At 44.4% G+C, this 11,108-nt stretch overlaps 1 long non-coding RNA gene across 1 annotated transcript; it reads right to left on the bottom strand.

Moving 5' to 3' along the window:
• Window positions 1-5,278: 5,278 nt before the first annotated feature.
• On the bottom strand, window positions 5,279-10,120 carry LOC126517430 (uncharacterized). The gene is made up of 2 exons (XR_008609773.2): window positions 9,119-10,120; window positions 5,279-5,384 (listed from the first exon to the last, which is right to left on the bottom strand). It is a non-coding gene; the product is annotated as an uncharacterized lncRNA (long non-coding RNA).
• Window positions 10,121-11,108: the final 988 nt, after the last annotated feature.

Genomic DNA, 11,108 nt, shown 5'->3' with positions numbered 1-11,108 from the left:
CTCATCCCGACGGCTGCTAGAATCTCTAATCATTCAATCGACGCCAGCTGCGATGAACCGGACACGAGGGACTATGCCTGCCATTTACGCACGTTCGTTACGTCACATTCTGGCTTTATAAGTGACGACGATTTCCTGTCCAACTCAGTGAACAAGGAACCCGTACGCGGTTCCGAAACGTCAGATTATTCATCAGACTTGATCAGTGACCGTAATTCCCTTCACGATTACCTGTAGTTGACATTGGAAATATATTAAGGGCGGACGAATATTGGAAGTTCGAAAAATCGAATATTAGATACCAACTATTATTAGGTACCAAAATGAATTATTCGGTGTGTCCGAATATTGAAACTAGCCAAATATTTCGGAACAACTGACTGTTAAAAAGGACGGTACGCTGGGCCGGTCGGCGCAGCTACGTCGCATTTCGTCCCCTGTGGCTTTAAGCCGCATCCTTTCGGAAAATCAAGATATGTAGCCCTCGGAGGTGGTGCTGCATTGCCTACTACTGCAGCAAATCGTCTGTCTGTGCCCACAAAGAGAGATGTAATTCACGTTAAATTGACGGCGTACCTGTCCAAGCACTCATCGACACTGGAGCCCACGTATCTGTGATGAGTGCAAGCCTACGTAGACCTTTAAAGAAGGTCCTCCCCCGTCAGCTGCCCGATTGCTTCGTGTGGCCGATGGCGGCGTGATGGTTGTTCTTGGAATGTTTACTGCTCGTTTAAGTATACACGGCCGCCTTACTTCTGTTCTCTTTGCTGTGATCGACAACTGCCCTCATGACGTTATCCTTGGATCGGATATTTTATCGTATCATTCTGCCCTCATCCACTGCGCAACCGGCGTTTTTCAGCTACAACTGCCTCAACTCACCGATGCTCCGAGCACCACGCCACCGCACTTGTGCTCGCTTCCAGATGTGCGTCTGTCACCCGAGGCATTTATTTACGTCACTTTGACCGCCCAGCCATAGGTTACTGAGGGTGAATATGTGCTTCGCCCCATCGTCAACGTGCTTTTGTACCAGAACGTTGCTGTTCCGCATACACTGTTCACGGTTACTTATAAGGACGTCGTTCTAATGCCTCTAAATTTCAGCCTGTGGCATCAAGTGTTGGCGGCCGGCTTGATCTTGGGCAGCGTTTCTAGTAGTTCCGAATTTGATATTGAGAGCCTGAATGCCGAGAGTAGTATATTAGTGCCCATTTCAACTCACAGCTCTGGTTTCGTAACGGATGACTTCGCGGAAATGATTGCACCTGACCTCACCTCTGCACAGGCCACAGACATAGGTCTCCTGCTCGAATGGTACAGGGATATCTTTGATTTCAGCGACAGGCCTTTAGGTCAAACATCTGTTGTTTACCACCGTATGAACACTGGAGACGCGAACCCTATTCGTCGGCGTCCCTATCGTGTATCGCATGCTGAACGTCGAATCACAGAATCAGAAGTGGCGTTTTTGCGTCGATTATCGCCACTTAAACAAGATCACGCGAAGAGACGTCTACACACTGCTTGCACGGGGCTAAATACGTCTTGTCAATCGATCTTCGATCTGGTTACTGGCAGATTTCTGTTGACGAAATGGACCGCGAGAAGACGGCCTTCATCGCTCGGAATGGTTTATACCAGTTTAAAGTCATGCCCTTTGGCCAATGCAATGCTCTTGCGATATTTGAACGTATGATGGACTTTCTTCTGCGAGGCTACAAATATACTACCTGTCTTTGTCACATTGACGTCGTTATTGTTTTTTCTCCCACGTTCGGCAGGCAGCTTACCCGACTCGCTGCCATTCTAGCGGTCTTCCGAAAAGCCGGCCTCCAACTGAACTCCACGAAATGTCAATTCGGGCGTCGTCAGATTATCGTGTTGGCACACCTCGTTGACGCATGCTGTGGTTGGACACAGGATGCGTTTCGGAAAAAGTTCGCGCCGTACGCAGCTTCCCTGTGCCACGTTCTGCTTCCGACGTGCGCTGCTTCGTCGGCCTGTGTTCTTACTTTCGCCGTCGGGTTTTTGACCACCCCTCCCATACTAGCCTACTTTGATCTATCTGCGCCAACCGAAGCCCACATTGACGCAAGCGGCCATGGCATCGGCATTGTTCTCACCAAACAACAGAATCGTACCGAGTTCGTGATAGCTTACGGCAGCCGCCTGCTCTCATCCGCCGAGAGAAATTACTCCATCACCGAGCGGGAGTGCTTGGCTTTAGTTTGGGCTCTCGCCAAGTTCCGGTCATATTTGTACGGCCGCACGTTTTCGGTCATTACAGAACACCACGCACTCTGCTGGCTGTCGTCCCTCCGGGACCCGACATGCCGGCTTGGTCGCTGCGCTTTGCGGCTCCAGAAATTTTCATTTATTGTCAAACTCAAGTCTGGAGGTCTGCATAAAGACCCTGACTGCCTCTCTCGTCCCCCAGTGGATCCTCCTGATCCTGTTGCGCATGCTCCACTGACCTGCGTGATGGCTGTTACTGACATGGCCTACATGGGCGCTGAACAACGCGACGAATCCTTACAGTATAGCATCGCCGGAGTGTAGTCTGGCAGCACCGACGGCGCATGCCGCATTTTCGTAATACCAACCCTGACGGCCCTGAATTGCTGCTTGTCCTTTCTCGTCATCTGCGACCCGTGGTTCTCGAACAACTTCACGACGCACCGACGGCGGGACACCTTGGAGTTTTGCGTACAGACGACCGCGTACGACGCCGGTTCTTCTGGCCGGGTCTCTACCGCTCTGCGCATCGTTATGTCGCAGCTTGCGTATTGTGTCAAAGCCGGAAGAAACCTGTCCTGCCATCTGTCGGACAACTCCATTCAATTGAAGTTCCCTCCGAACCTTTCTTTCGCGTAGGCCTTGACCGGCTTGGCCCTTTTCTGACGACGACTAGAGGAAATAAGTGGATCGCCATCCCTACTAATTACGCGACCTGCTACGCGATCACAAAGGCGTTGTCGAGAAGTTGCGCTACAGATATAGCCAAATTATAGCCGATAGTCTAAGAGAATGGAAGCATAGCAGGGGGTGGCAAAAAGTTAGGCGGACGGATGAGATTAAGAGGTTTGCACGGACAACATGGCCACAATTAGCACATGACCATGGCAGTTGGAGGAGTATGGGAGAGGCCTTTGCCCTGCAGTGTGTGTAGCCAGGCGAATGATGATGATGACATCATCGCGTCAGCTGCCTTTAAAAACCGGGCTCTCATCGTTCTTCTTCAGTGGGCAGGAAAGAGTGGCTACAATGTAGACGTCCCAAATCTTTATTTGCTTCTCGATGCAGATGGCATCGATGTGCGTCACTGGTGAGCCACCACTGCAGCCTGATGCGTCATCAGACCTTTGGTGCCGCTTGGCCCTGCGCAGTCCTGCGCTACAGCCAGAACAATACTACAGCCAGAACGCTACAGCCAGGTGCGCTCAGTGGCTGTGCTCCCGCACAAGTCACTAATCCTCTGGTATTCATCATGCAGGCGTTTGCAGTCGCTGCCAACGCGCTGTTCGCTGCTCTCCTCGCGCTTTCCCCTGCCTCTGTGTCGACTACAGCACCCAGCTGCTGTGATAACGGCATCCTATTCCTGCTTCCACCCGACATCAACGCTTCATCCTATCCGACAACGCCACTACCCGGTTTTCTATTCCTGGATGCTCAATGGAAAGCCGCATAACAACAGTCATCACCCGCCCATATAAAGGTGCTACAACCACCTTCGCCGCTCTGTGGGCTCGGTGGCTGGGCTACCGCACAAGTCACTAATCCTCAGGTATTTATCATGCAGGTTGGTAACAAGTACTCTCTGTTCGCAAAAAAAAAAAAAAAAAAAAAAAACTAGCAACTATTTCTTAGTGCAGGATGGATGGATGTTAAGAGCGTCCCCTTTGGAATGGGGCTGCGGGTTGCGCCACCAAGCTGTTATACTGCCTAATGTCCTACATAGGTTACCCAATGAAAAAAAGAAAAAAAAAACCCTATGAACTACCACGCCCAAATTTTCTGATCCCCTAGTACGAACTGTGCTTTTCTACGTCTCCGACTTTTGTCGTTTCCCTACTTTTCTTCCACCAATCCTCCAATCGCCTCTTACTAATGCCTATTGCGGACATGTCTGCTTTACCACTGCTCCCGCTGAAGCCAAGGGCTTCAAGGAGGCCAGTGGTGCCTAAATCAACCGCTAGGTAGACGTCTTCACACTCTAATAAAACATGCTCCGTCGTTTCCTTAGTTTTAGCGCAGCAAGCACATGCTTCTTCTTCCTTCTTATATCTCGCTTTATAGGTGCGTGTTCTAAAGCATCCCGATCTCTCTTCGAAAAGTAATGAACTGCCCTTTGAGTTATCATAAATGGTTTCTTTCCTGATTTTGTTTTTTCCTCTTAAGAGTTACTCATGGCAGGTTTCTTTTCCATTGCCGCCACCCATTTCAGCGTCTCTGACTTTCTGCTTGACCTTCTTTGTTGCTGTATTGTCCACCTACAGGCCGCATACTTGCTGCTAAGCTTCCTACACTAAAAAAAATTTGCCTTACTTTACAGGAAATTTGTTGGTAGTTTGTGACCGAACACTCTTCCGTAAATTAAAAACGGTCATTTCCGTAGAACGGACAACTGTAAAAGAGAGACCGTAATACAAGATACGAGTGCTTCTGTATTTAGAAAACGGAAGACTGTATTCTGAATCTGTACTATAACCGTTAAAGTACGGTGCTTCTCGTATTCAGAAAACTGAACACACTGTATGCTGAATTTGTACTATAACCGTTAAAATACAGGTGCTTGCCGTATTCAGAAAACGAAAGACTCCGTGTGCTAAATCTGTGCTATATTCGTTAAAGTACAGGTGCTTCTCGTATTTCATCATGCAGAGCATATCCATTGTTCGAAGAATGTGCCATCGGGGACAAATTGCCCAGGACGTGCGAGAGTCGACCGAATTTTATGGTGCACTATTTGCTGGGATCAGCCGTGCTACCATCTGCGCTCGGAATGTGCATACGTGACCCACTGTTTTCAGCGGTCTTGAACAGAAATGCAATTTGGTCAACGCTCGCACTTCCAGGGTACTTTTGTCCACGATAGTACATCGCCTTTAATGCAAATGTCATGAAGGCAGCTCATAGACAAAGCAGCAGGTCACCATTGAGAAAATTGTCTTGCCAACACACTGACATGGCTGCAGAGATAAAACACTTTGCACTTTGTGATATGAATGCACTGCATAGCATATATACAAAACGGTGCAACATTTCAGTCCTCAAGTTCTTAGATAACAGAAGCAACTTTATTTTTTTCAATCACTCGTCTTGCACTTCTTCCTGGTGAAAGTTGTTCTTGACCCAAAACGCTTGCAAGGATAAACTTGCTGCTGTTAGGAGAAACAAATAGTATTCGTGAATATCCATCCTAAAGAAAGCGGCAAAAAAGTATAATCACAGAACACGACAAAGCAGTAACTTCTGTGTTAGAAAAATATGTAAGTAGACCAACATTGTTGGAACAAGGGATGTTGCTGTAGCCAACATTTCGACATAGGTGCTTGTCATTAGGGTAGCAAACGTTTTCCTTGGCTGTGTAGTTTTGGATTGTGCATAGCTCACTGGCCCCTAGCCTCATTGGGGGAGAAGAAACTGGTGCATATAATAGGTCAAGAGAAGCCAAAGTGCTAAAATAAAGGAAGGAAGGGTGTGCTTAGCAGTGGTGATTGTGATGGAGCGGGTATGAGCACTGCTGTCAGTACTTGCTAAGAGTAGGGGTGACCAAAACAGAAAGCGATGTACACATGTAAGCAGTCATTAATCCAGTAGACCTAATCTTCCCAGAAGACAAAATAGGTATCAAGATAAACAGTTTGCACTTTTGGAAAAGGAAAACGAAGAATTAAGGAAAAGAAATTTTGTATCAAGATGCATCTGGTTAAGATCACTGTAAATGGTAAATGAAGGCACATTACGAATATATATTTTGTTGGAAGCCGATGAAGAAAAGATATATTAACCAAATATTAAAAAATAGGGACATTAAAATTACACTGGGTATGACCACAAAACAGTAAAGAACAGCCTGTGGAAAAAAATGGGATGGACAATATGATAACCAGGTGCAAGATTGCAAAACGTCGAGCGCTGTTTATATTCATGCTGCTGTTGACGGCTTCAAGTTTCTGTCTTCCTGTGGAACCTTTGTCTTACTTGAGCAAGGAAATGGGTCATTGTTTAAACAAGTCAGTTCAAATGCAGTTCAAAGCTTCAGCATTATTATAATGAAAGAAAATATTATGGTCAGTTCTCCTGGGTGTGCTTTCATTCACCAGTTATTTCCACCGGTGTAAGCTCAAAATTTAATGGTCTAAATGGACCTTAGCTCCTGGGAAACCATTAGCTGGTCTTTTTTTCAACACAGATGCCTGCACATTATATGTGTTGGCAGGAGTGCTAGCGAACTACATTATTCTTGTTGCCACAAGCAAAGTGAAACTTGGTAACAGTGATTAAAAAAAAACAGCATTCCACAATATTGATTCAAGTCGTCTGGAAAAGTTACTTAAGTTAATGTACACCCCCCACCCCACAATTATAAACCACACTGACTCTCATGGTGTCAACCATGCTATTATAGAACTAGGCATCATGTAGGAGAATTAGGGGATAAGAGGGCACAATGCTTTTTGTTAGAATATCAAATAGGCTTTACATAAATGCTACATTTCAACTAACAAAGGAGCAGCCGATAGTGACCAATGCATACGAAAGCTAATGACATTCTGTGCAGCAGAATGTTGACGATGAGGTGTTATGCGCACAAGTGCACTCTTTCACACAAAATGACATCCTGCAGTCAAACCTTGTGCCAACATTAGAGTTTGAAAAACACCACAGTGGAAAGCAAAGAGTGCTAAATTTGTTGAAAATTACTAAGAATTATTCGATTATTCATTATCCTTACTGTTCGTTAAAGATTCACAGATTGTTCCCTACTGGTGCTGTAAACAGGCACCCTGCTTTTACAGTCGTAGCAACAATGATCTGTGGCACAGATAAGAATAAATGCTCATGAAGTTTATGCAAGAGTATACCCTACAAATTACGCCCCATTTCACATTCTAATGTGGTAGAAGAGGAAGACTAAAAAAAAAGCTACTTTCTGGTGGAGGATGCATACCCCAGAATAGAAGAAACAAGTGTACCCTAACCATTGCTGCTGCCGATGCCTGTGCACTAGCAGTTACATATAATATGGCAGTTACAATTGTTTTTCCACAAGCACTGCCAGCTGCTGCCAGTTTACCAGTACAGAGCTGTAATAAATTTAGGGCAAGTTAAAGCTCTCTAATGGATTCATCTCATGACACAATTGGAATGCAATATTCTGCAAATAAGTGAAGAGCGATGTGCCATCCCATACAATGAAACACCTTTGAAGAATCTGAATCACCACCTGCACTCTTAGGCAGATACACCCTTTGGAGTGCCCCTTCTGCCACACAACAATAATTGTTATCTGCTTTGATGTGTTTCCTTTCTTGAAAACGCCACGCCCGCTACTTTCCTGTCGGGAATGCTATCATGCTGATAACGCGCATGCTGTTCGTTACTGGGAAGTACAGGGCTCGCAGCGTTAAAGAAAGGAAACGCATCAAGGCAGATGACGATTATCGTTGTGTGGAAGAAGGGGCACTCCAAAGGGTGTAACTTTGCCTAAGAGTGTGGGCAGTGACGAGGTAAAAGAGTGTGTTCTGCGTAAACTAGTGCACCTGTATAACCTAAAGCTGTGGAGAATGCATTTAGTATCAGCTGTGAAGGTTTCTAATTTTAATTGCACACAGTAAAAACCTCCATGCAGTTTCGCAAAACGCAAACCCCCTACCTTTTTGTTGTTCAAAGGCAATGACACGTAGGGCCATAACATGTACATTATGGGTTTCGTTCCCAAACAATCAAAGTGAATAGCACCACCCTAAGTGTTGTGTGCCTTCTGTCGCACATTTTCTGTAAAAAATTGTTAGTGTCAAATGCTGCGATCGGCAGAGAAACGGATTTCTGGAGCAATATAAAGTATTAAGTACTGTGATCTCAGTTCTTTCACTGCTGTTTAAGCATTATCGGGTCTTAAAGTAAAAAAAAAAACGAGGAATAAATAGATGCATATTTTACGTCACAACCCTCATGAGGTATTTAGTAGTCTGGATTATAAAGGATTCCAGATTTACAACGCAGGACAGATTCCACTGAAAGAATGGCATCATGCCAATGATTCTGCATTTGGTGCTATATTTATTTGTATTTAGTTCAGTTGGAATGTGTGTGTATTGTAAGCGATATTGCTTTACATGTTTTAGATTGACTGTTTGCTAAATTTAGGCAAATTCGTATTCGCAAATAACCTTGTATGACACCAAGAACTTGCTTAGCAGGAGTATTTTCTAACATTTGCAAGATATGAGGCTCTTGAATGCATATCTAAGCCTGGGGTGCACGCCGCCCCCTAATCTCATCAGCAAGTTTCTGGAACTCATCTACGAGGTTTCTTATGATGAATGTAAAGTTGCTTGAACGGGAGAAATAGGGAATTTAAACAGGTGAATTATGCAGCATAAGAATGATGTCAGCACGAAGCAAGCATCAAGAAGCACTGTCACTCAATGTGCATAGACTATCAAACGCAAGAATTATTTGGGATGATTTAAAATTCTGCCATTGGAACGAAATGTCTTTTAATCTATATATAAACTGATTATTCACTCTACTACCGCTACCTTCACCAGAAACATTCATAATCATTATCCTATCTATGCCACATCATCCAAGCTAATATTCAAGCCTTCATAAGCTGCTTTTTTTACTGCTAATTCTCTGTGGGAAAGAGGTGTCCATATGAAGACCATATCATATACTTATTACCCGTTTTTTGATAAATGATAAGGGCAAAACTTCACACCAAAAATTCATTGAGCTTGAGCAAGTTCTACGTTTGAAGCTGTTGATTCTTTTTTCCCTTTGCAATCATTGACCCACCTGGTTAGCCAAGTAGACAGAAAAGCTGCAGGAGAAAGGTAGGGGTGCCAAATTAGACTTGTGCCCCAGGGGACCTTTTCACGATCACTGGAGGAACTGCCTGTGGCCTCGGCATCTTCCTTGAGGTCCATGGCCAAGTCTAAGAAACCTTGTCTCCACAGGCTGCATAAAGAAGGATAATTTTCTGAGCCAAGTCTTTTTCTTAAAGGAACCCATTTAAGTTGTATTCGTGGCTTTGCACCACAAAACTGACACATGACTGGCCACTCAAGACACTTTGTGTATTCGCAGGCTTATTCCTTGAAAAAAAACTTTTATGTAGCACACAGTGAGTAACAGTAACAAAAAAGTGTATCAGGACGCTTTCATATTGCTCTACAACTTTTCATTGACACATTTCATTTAATTATTTGAGATATTTATTAACTAATTAAGAATTATGTAATGAGGCAGAATGCAAAAAATAATCAGAGTATCTCCAAGCGATGGCAAACAACATTACCTTCATTTTGTCTAGTTACATCGCATTTACATATTTCTAAATCTTGGTGCACGATAGTTAAGACACCCTGTAGATCAAAAAACAATATTACAATTTTCATAATCATCTCTTGCGTGTTATTGGTGGCTATGGCTGCTTCAAGTTATTCTTTCAGTACGGTACAAGCTGTTTGAAGTGAAATTGTTTTCCATCGAGGGCGTGTAATCTAGAAAATCAAGCAAAAGGTCAAGTTGTGTTCACTATTCAGATGTTTAACTAAGAAGCTGCAGGAAAAGGAAACAGGACACAACACCTAATAAACAATGCAAAATTTGAAAATTTAAACTGAACAAGAAACCAGTTTTTGAAAACACAGAAGAAAGCCAGAAGCTTACGTCGAATACACCCTTGCTATGTACTCCAAGTGAAGTTGTTACCGCAATGCTTGGGCACCATATGAACGTAACAATCAACAACTTTGAGCAGAATATTAACACCACTAAATGAACTGGCCTTCGAAGATTCTTGATCTGAAATCCTCAACGACTTGTTCTGGCGTTTAATCTGTCGAGCTCAATCTGTATTCTCAAAAGCTGGCTCTCGGCTATACTTTCTCTAAACGCAACATCAGCTTAAATCTCAAGATAGGGTTGACTTGTAAATGAAGTGGATAATGCATGGCAAACATCGTGAACACTCTTACATGTTAACCAGGGGGTTCACTCATGCAGCCATGAAATTGTGATGCAGACACGATATATTGAAGCTGGTTTTGTGAAGTGTTTCATGCTTCCAAGGCTTCTTCTCCAGTTGTGAAAGCTGTCTCCACTAGCTAAATAAGCGATCAGAATAAAAAAAGAACTTCAACATGCTCGCAATACGTTGGCCATTTGCAAGTAAACAGCAGCCTTTTTGGGCGCCCAGGTTGCCTGGTGCAAATCTACTATGCCACAGTACTTGCGTTACCCAGTACCAGCTACTTTAAAATGCAATGTGTTCAGAGCCCTTTCCCTCTGTTTTTTTTTTGCTTTGGAAACAGTTTACCATGTGTTCGGTAGGCGTCGAGAAAGGGGACAGAAAACACTGTGCACCACTGATTTCTAATGTTTCGCTGGATGCAGCACACCGCACCGGATGCAGGTGAAGCCAGTGGAAATGCGGTGTCATGCAGGCGCTTGTCCTGGAAGCAGGGCATATGGTGGACTAACTAGTGCATGCGATCAGATAATATTGCTGCCGAAAAACTTTGCGGTTTTTCACATTTTAGGAGGTCTCTACATGTCTGGTAAGCGCTTTTATGACAATCTGAACCCGTATACGATAGTGTTCTCTTACATCAAGTTTTTTCTCATTTACCAGTGTTTCCATTGCACGCCACTTATGTTGGCGACACTGTAGACACTGCAATGGAAAAATTCTGGACACCTCGAAACACTGCTTGGGTAGCTTATGGCACATCAGGCAGGCATGTTAGGGGAAGAAATGCCACACATCCGTGCAAACGAAGTGCTGCCGCAAAGTTGTGAAGCACCAACTTCCGGGACAAGGTTGGCTTCAGTCGAGGGTGCTCGATGTGCTGTCCATCCCCTGTAGTAGA

The sequence above is a fragment of the Dermacentor andersoni genome, chromosome 11 (assembly GCF_023375885.2).
Source record: "Dermacentor andersoni chromosome 11, qqDerAnde1_hic_scaffold, whole genome shotgun sequence".
NCBI classification, from domain to species: domain Eukaryota; kingdom Metazoa; phylum Arthropoda; class Arachnida; order Ixodida; family Ixodidae; genus Dermacentor; species Dermacentor andersoni.
This window is presented reverse-complemented; position numbering and strand designations above follow the sequence as displayed.